Genomic DNA, 8,440 nt, shown 5'->3' on the forward strand with positions numbered 1-8,440 from the left:
ATCTCACACTTCCCATGTTATGTGTGTGACTATTTTCAGAAGTGTGAAAATGTGATTACTGATAGTTCAGGAGTGCAGACGGCAGGAATGTGAGCTGGTCTCTTCAGACAGACAGATAGATACTTTATTGATCCGGGACCGATATCAAATTCATGTTTTTTTTTAATTAAGCAATTTTTTTTAACCGTGAGAAAGACAAAACTCCATCCAGATCTACACTAACAGACCAGATTCGATGGTCTAAGCGAGCAACGACTCAGCAAACTGGACAGATTACAAGACAGCGAGGGGTCGAGGACAGCGCCTTCTGTTGGTTTATTTACTTGTCCCCAAACAACCCGGGGTCAGAATAATCAGCTACATAATTAGCTATGGAAACAGAAAGTTAGTGGATTTTCCCCCCAGTTTAATCACCTGCAAGTTCCCACCCATCAGCCAGCACTCCATCACACACCAGCTACCAAACTCAAGCAAACCACATGCTGTCAAACTGCTGCTTGTGCTGCATCACAGGGTAAAGTAACACACTCAGAGGAAAGAGCTATCTACTGCTCGCACTTGCCTGTGATTAGCTAGTGTCACTGTGACTGACAGGAGAGAGAGAGAGAGAGAAAGAGAGAGCATGAGCGAGAGAGAGCATGAGTGCACGAGAGAAAGAGAGCATGGGAGAGAGAGAGTGCAGGAGAGAAAAAGAGAATGAGAGAGAGAGTGCACGAGAGAAAAAGAGCATGAGAGAGAGCATGCGAGAGAGAGAGAGAGCATGAGCGAGAGAGAGCATAAGCGCACGAGAGAAAGAGAGCATGGGAGAGAGAGAGAGCATGAGAGAGAGAGAGAGAGTGCACGAGAGAAAAAGAGAATGAGAGAGAGAGTGCACGAGAGAAAAAGAGCATGAGAGAGAGAGAGAGCGCACAAGAGAAAAAGAGCATGAGAGAGAGAGAGCATGCGAGAGAGAGAGAGAGAGCATGAGAGAGAGAGAGAGCATGCGAGAGAGAGAGAGAGAGCATGCGAGAGAGAGAGAGAGAGAGAGCATGCGAGAGAGAGAGAGAGTGAGTGAGAGAGAGAAAAAGAATGTGCCATTTCTCCTAAGCAGATAGAACATGTCCCTAATGTTCAGATATTTTTAAGCATTTCTTATGATCGTAATTTGGTTTTTAGTTGGATTTGATGTTACGATTAGATATTTCAGGTGTGGACAAGACATTGGTATTAAAGGACTGGTTGTTATCAGTAATGTTCTTTGGGGCAAGAGAATTTATTTTTTGGTTGATGACTCATCCCTTATGTGTTAGATATTCAAGGCTGTGTGCTGAGTCCACACATCCCTAAGCAATGTGTCAGACTGTGGGGTGGATACGCTCCTAAGTCAGCCTAATGATACAGTGCTTCGCAGAGCTTCCTCTAGACAGATTAGCTGACTAGTCATCAAGACAACAGGCTGGCCAGTGGGTTTTATAAATATGCGCTTTTGCGCCTCGCTCATGTTTACACATCAGAAAGATGTTCCCCTGGACACGCCGCCAGAGCAGACGGCTCTGATCCCTACAGCTTGCCCAGCAACTGCCACTGTTACCAGGGAACTAAATCCAAAGTAGTACACACCCTCATGTGACACCAGCAAAGCTTTACGACCGCACACCAGATTTATCTGTGGAAATCACAGTTGTGAAATTATTTAATACCACACGGTTTGTGGAAAACCTTTTGAGAGAATTCATATCTGCACTAAACAGGAAGGAATAAGAAACACACGTCAAAAAAAAATTGCAAACGTAGTAAATAAAATCAAAGTAAAAACCACAGCCGTTAAGGTTCCCGATAAGCAGAAAGCTCCAAAAAGATGAGCTCTGTGTCTTGTGCTTCTGTTCTACCCAGTAAGTTTAAACACATAAAAAAGTTCTCCCCATAAAAAAAGTGTGAAATAAAATTTGTATCAGCATTAATATCTTAAAAGGAAGCATGTAGCCCGTGTCAATATCGCTAAAATGTTACGGCTGTGATTGAGTCTGATACAGTGACATACAATTTCTTTTAAAAACTATTATGAATAGGATAAAAAAAAGCGTTTTACTTGATGGGATGGGATAAGATAGGATGGGAATGTATGGATGGATGGGGTGCAATGGATGTAATAGGATAAGATGGGATGGGAGAAGATGGGATGGAAATGGATGGATGGCTGTATGGATGGATGGCTGGATGGGATGGGATTGATGTTATTTGCCTGCAGGTTGAATGCTGGACATTTTTACTTCATTTCATGGGCTTTTTACACCTGGTCACGTTGTGCGTTTTCTGTGATTGGATAGCTATCCATTTGTAAAAAGACCAGGTCTAAATGCCTTCCGAAACGTTTTCAAGACGGATATAAATGTGATCGTTCAAACCACTTCAGGAGGTGGTCTGGGACACATTTCAGATGAAACTGGACAGGTGTAAATGAATGTGGTTGTTCAAGCCACATACGTCAGCGCTATACTCCTCCCAAACGGAAGTACGTCAAGTGCAAGTGCTGGCTCCGATCTTTCACCCAGGTGTCTCACTGGGTCTTAAAATGCACTGCTGCCGCCAGCGAAAATGCAGCAAACAGTAAATGCTGTTTTTTGTAGCATAACCGTCGTAACAGGTTTTTTCGTCTTCTTTTTGATTGCATTCTGAAAAATGCATACACCAAAGCGTATTCCATTTCAATTAACCCGGAAATGAGGTAAAATATATTTACATTTTGGGCGGGAGTAGAAAGATCAGATTGATATCCGATTCGCCAAGACGCAATTATCGGATCAGAGAAAACACATGAAGTGACCAGGTGTAAAAAAACCCTCAGAGTCTGTGGATGGTTTGTCTGTTTGCAGCCAGTGACACTGAAAGCTCAGACTCATTCATTCATTTTCACATTTTCATGCATTATGAGTGAATAAAAGCAATTAAACAAGTCTACAAGTTAATTAACCAGTACTGACACACACAGTATTTGATATTCTCAGCTATAACACATGTAATAACAGCATTATATCATTTGTTGCTTTTATATTTGAAAGTGAACTGTTTCACACTGAAAACAAGGCAGGAACCTGTAAAAAAGACACTGAAGGGTGGCTCTTATCTCAGCTGTGGGGTTTATAAAGGCCAAAATACTCCATTAGCAATCGGTGAGATGACAAGCTAGCAGTATTTCCTTCCTTAATATGCTTAATAGGACGAACATGTCAGGAATATCTAGAACTTGAGTAATGTCATAATTACTTTCACAATATTTCAAATTCAATAGTAAAACTGACTTTTTGGCTTTTGTCGTCCTGAGGTCAGAGTATTGCTATGTCTGCTTGGTGTCTGTGGGAAAAACAGGTTGATTATTCCTCAGGTGCACCAGAGTCATTAATCACTCAATCATCCTGGCCAGTTCATTCATGTTCAAAACCATACAGTACAGCGCAATGTCTCAACCCTCCTGCACACCATGTCTACGGCCCATCCTTTGTGTTGCGACGTAATCTCTTTATGTCGTTTAAGTATGTGTTTTTGTTTTTTTTGTTTTTTACTGTCTTTCTGTCTATATTTAACTAGGCGAGTCTGAACACTCCTCTGGTGGTGCCTTCTCCTCAATTACGACACCAAAAACCTGAAACTGCAACTAGCGTAGAGTCTTTGCACAACACTTGTTCGTACACCCGTTTATTCTTATAAGCTCTAGCGATCCCAAGAACATGTTTAAAAACTTAACTCTGCCAGGCTGATGAGACATTTTCTGCGCAAAGCCTTGCTTATGAGACTTAACGCTAATGCAAAGTAGAAGCAAACCACTGATGCCACCGAGCAGGGTAAAACAACCCAGCAATGCCTCATTTGCCTTACTTCAGTGTCAGATGGCAGACGTGAGTTGTGTTAATAAGACTGAATCAAAGTACCATCTCAGAAGCCTGCACCAGGACTGCGCCATAATTGTGCAGTGGAGTGTGAGGGTGTGACGCCTGCGATCTGTCAGCATGCTGAAGCCCGGCTCAGTGGACAGCAGGAAGGTCTCACTATGCCACACAGATCTCGGCACAGCTTCAGCTCTTGTGACTAAATCAAATCAAATCAAATTTTATTTGTCACATACACATACATACAGAGTACGACATGCAGTGAAATGCTTTTTTACGTCTGTCCGGTATTCAAGCATAAAAAGGAATGGAATTAAATGTAGGGTCTCCGATGTTTGAAAGCCAATGTTGACATACTGTATAAAAATCACCCTAACCCAAATGGGTCGCACCCCTATTGGTATTGATAGCTCCGCCCACACATACATACGCAACCCAGGCAACTAATGGAAAGAAATGTGTCTTTATCATAGCTGAAGGGAAGAACAATACGATTGCAGATAAACAAACAAGCAAAAATGACACACAAGCGTAATCATGCAAAGGACGGCATATATTAGTTCTGTGAAACAAAGCAAAACCAACGTTACTCCCCTATCGAGAAGGAAAAAGCGCCTCGGCGTCTTAAATAAAGTTGGCCGCATATTCACAGATTGGAGTTTCCCCGAGTCAATAACTCCTGAGCTAAACACTGTTACTACACAAAACGTGGTTGTAGCTGCCGCTGTGCATTACTACGATAGAAAAGAGGTGTTATTTGTGTAGTAACAGCATTTAGCTCAGGAGTTATTGACTCGGGAAACTCCAATCTGTGAATATGCGGCCAACTTCCTGCTCCTTCAGTTCTCTCCAGCGCTGGAAAGCTGATCCTATATTAACACGGGTCCTACTTCTTGCCTTATCATAAGCCTTTCTTCGCTTTCTTTCTTTGTTTTTATCCTCCATGTCAATGTTAAAACCGCTTTCTGCTGATGTCACACATGCGCACTGAACACTCTCTCTGCACATATTGACAAGACCCGCCCCTTTCTGCTCATTGGCTACACGTTTGTTTTGATTTTTGTTTAGTTTGTCGGCCCAACGCAGTTTTCTGAAGCATTTCTCATACATCGGAGACCCTACCTTTAAGGATAAAAATAAAACCAAAAGGAGGTAAATAAATAAAAAGTATAAACTATATAAAAACTATATTCGCTAAGCTGCTGCTATGCACATGTAATGCACAGACTTTAACACCCTGATTGAACCACCTCAAGAATAAGAAATAATGAGGCATGTTCCTGATACAATATTGGGAATCAGTTAAAAAAAAAATAAGAGAATGAAATGAAAATTGAGCATAATAGTGCAAAAATCAATTGATGCCAATCTGAACAGTTATGTTAACATGTATGTGAGTATTTCACTATCTAAAAAAATCATACCATTGAAATCATTTTTTTAAGAACAAACCAGGAAAACCGCAGATCTTTCTGGGAGGTAAGCAGACATGACTAAACAAGCATGAAAAAACAGGAAATGTTAGAACTTGAAATCTAGACAGTGAAAAAGCAGCAGAATCTCACACTTCCCATGTCCTGTATGTGACTGTTTTCAGAGGTGTGAAAATGTGATTACTGATAGTTCAGGAGTGCAGAAGGTTGGAATGTGAGCTGGTCTCTTCACAGCAGACAGACAGACAGACAGATAGATAGATAGATACTTTATTGATCCGAGAGGAAATTCATGTTTTTTAGCAGTGAGAGATGGAAAGAGTTTCCCAGAGACAGCTGAAGTGACTGTTCTAGTTTCTCAGACAGGGTCAAGGTGAAGTGCTGTCAGATTAACAGACTTACACACACACAAGGCTTTCATAAAGCATAAAGACTTCCAACACTATAGATCGAACAATTCAGGAGCTATCGCAATTTAGTGGAAAGATTGGAAATCTTATATTTCACAGAAGTATAATATCTTTAGCATTTACAGTACATATTTATGTTTGAAGTATTCCACTAAAAAAAGCACAAAACTCAGTCTAAGCGAGCAATGACTCAGCAAACTGGACAGATTACAAGACAGCGAGGGGTCGAGGACAGCGCCTTCTGTTGATTTATTTACATGTCCCCAAACAACCTCATGTTTACAGGGTCAGAATAATCAGCTACATAATTTGCTACGGAAACAGAAAGTGGATTTTCCCCCCAGTTTAATCACCTGCCAATTCCCACCCATCAGCCAGCACTCCATCACACACCAGCTACCAAACTCAAGCAAACCACATGCTGTCAAACTGCTGCTTGTGCTGCATCACAGGGTAAAGTAACACACTCAGAAGAAAGAGCTATCTACTGCTCGCACTTGCCTGTGATTAGCTAGTGTCACTGTGACTGACAGGAGAGAGAGAGAGATTTCTCCAGCAACCTAATACATATTATTTATTATTTAATTTTTTAAAAAATAATCCCATTTTCCCAATTATCGATTATCAATATAATCTGAATTAGAATTTATGACACATTTGGCAGACTTTTATCAAAATAATGCAAAAATCAACTGATGCCAATCTTTCTATTCGATTGAATGAGATGGGAAATCCCTCTGATGATACATTAAATAGATAGATAATAGTCACGTTAACCCATTTGTGAATACTTTCACAATCTAGCACATGTAGTGGATCACAAAATGCTCACCGGTGCAAAAAAAAACATGCGCATGTACATGTTGCACATACTGTACATTTGGACTGAAGTACAGGTAACGTAGTTAATTACAGGTAATTACAGGTCATTAATGATGCCGGTCTACAGACTGTCCCGTTTAGGATACCTATAAATGATACGTGATTTGTTTAGATTAATGAAAACCTTTGCATGTACGCATAGCCACTGATAAACCAAGCTTGGGCAGAGTGCAGATTTCTACCGTTATAATCATTAACTGTTGACCGTCACATTCGACTTTGACTAAAGTATCCAAGCAAATAAGAGTCGGTTCATTTGTATTCAGTCCATTAATATGCCATATTAGCCAGTCTGGATTAAACACTGTGTTTTGGATTTTAGATGAACTCTTCTGTGTCTGGGCCTGAGACTGGTGAAACAAGTTGTATTGTTTTTCTACTACTGTTGAAACATGACACCTGTGCTGGAGTGGATATTAACTCCTGCAGGTTTGCACACACCAGCAGAGTTTTGGGTGTTAAACACAGCCACTGAAAGAGCACCTATTCGAGGAAAATATTGACTAGTAAACAGAACCAGGGCTATTGCAGAACAAATGAGTAGAGGTAACAGGAGAAAGCAGGGATTCAGTGACAGACTACACTCATATAAAGCTATTAGCACCACATTTGTGTTCTCTGCTTGTTGAGTTCAAACGAAGCTACATCACTTAAGACCTTTGTAGCAATCTTGTAATCTTATCTGGCGCTTGCTTGGACTTCAGTCCACCATGAATTGGATTTCAAAGCTCTCACAAAGTCGAGAATGAATCAATTTAATGTAAAGTATCTTATCAAACCACTCGGAGAAACAGCATGGAGGAGAAGTTAGGGATTTACTCTGTGAGGCAAAATGGCACAAAATTTATGTGATTCAAATACACTTCACAGTAGCTGATACGAGTTAAAAAGGGTTTAAAGGCAAATATCAGGGCATTTTACAGTGTTGTAATATAGTCTAGGTTTAAAGTTTAAGCACCAAGTAGTAAAGTTATGCAGGATAAAGGGGTTTGTGCTGCACCAGGTGAGGAAAGCTAGTCCATTTAGCAAGAGCTCAGGCGTTTAAAAGCAGATGGTTAGTTTGTCGTTGCAAACTTTCCTTTACAAAAAAGCAATAAATCTGGACGGATAGCTAAAGTTTTGCTGTGTTCAGGCTACCAGCAGGACCTTACCACTGGCTAGCTAACTTAGCTAATATATCGCATTTTATTATTGCGTAGTTTGAGTCTAGGTTACAGATCGCTAGCTTGTTTACTGACATCCGCAAGCATAACCTTGGTGCGAATCAGAAAAACTAGCTGTCACCGGCAGCTGGAACTCGCGAAAGAAATGAAACTGCACTAGCTTAATGCAATCAGATGTATTACACGGACATGTTAGCTTTTAAAAAAGAAATAGCCACAGACTCTGATGCGTTTTAGCCAAACCAAGTCCTCCACACAGGCATTAGCTACAGAGAGGCCAGGACTCTGCGTGCCCGCGGTCCACAAGTCGACCTGTGTAACTAGCTAACAGCTCCGTTGGCTAAACAGCTCGCTAGTTGGCTAATCACATCATCATCGTTGTTTCCATGCAGGCGGTGAGTTTAACAGTCCGGACCAAGTTCACTTACCTGTTCAGTAAAATTAGCAGAGTTCGGCCTATCCGTATTCACGATCACAGGGGGCGCGATCACACCGGATGTAAATATATGTTCCAAATATACGCGTCGATTTATAAGATGTAACGTCCACCGGGAAAAAAGTAATCCTACGCCGCCGGTTTCACCTGCTGGACTGAGTACACTGCCTGCCGCTGGTAGCCCGGTTCAACCAAACCTCGCCCTTCCTTAGCAACGCCCCGCCCTCATCTACATACCGGACACAGAATAACT

At 41.3% G+C, this 8,440-nt stretch overlaps 1 protein-coding gene across 2 annotated transcripts in view; it reads right to left on the reverse strand.

Annotated features, from left to right (window-relative positions):
• The window catches only part of numb (NUMB endocytic adaptor protein), a 40,684-nt gene extending 32,286 nt beyond the window's left edge, over window positions 1-8,398 (reverse strand). For both annotated transcript variants that reach the window (XM_060879733.1, XM_060879732.1), the window contains exon 1: window positions 8,180-8,398. The gene's annotated coding sequence lies outside the window, so the exon portion shown is untranslated. The remainder of the gene's footprint in view (window positions 1-8,179) is intronic.
• Between the last annotated feature and the right edge of the window lie 42 nt (window positions 8,399-8,440).

This window comes from Tachysurus vachellii, chromosome 10 (genome assembly GCF_030014155.1).
Source record: "Tachysurus vachellii isolate PV-2020 chromosome 10, HZAU_Pvac_v1, whole genome shotgun sequence".
Lineage (NCBI taxonomy): Eukaryota > Metazoa > Chordata > Actinopteri > Siluriformes > Bagridae > Tachysurus > Tachysurus vachellii.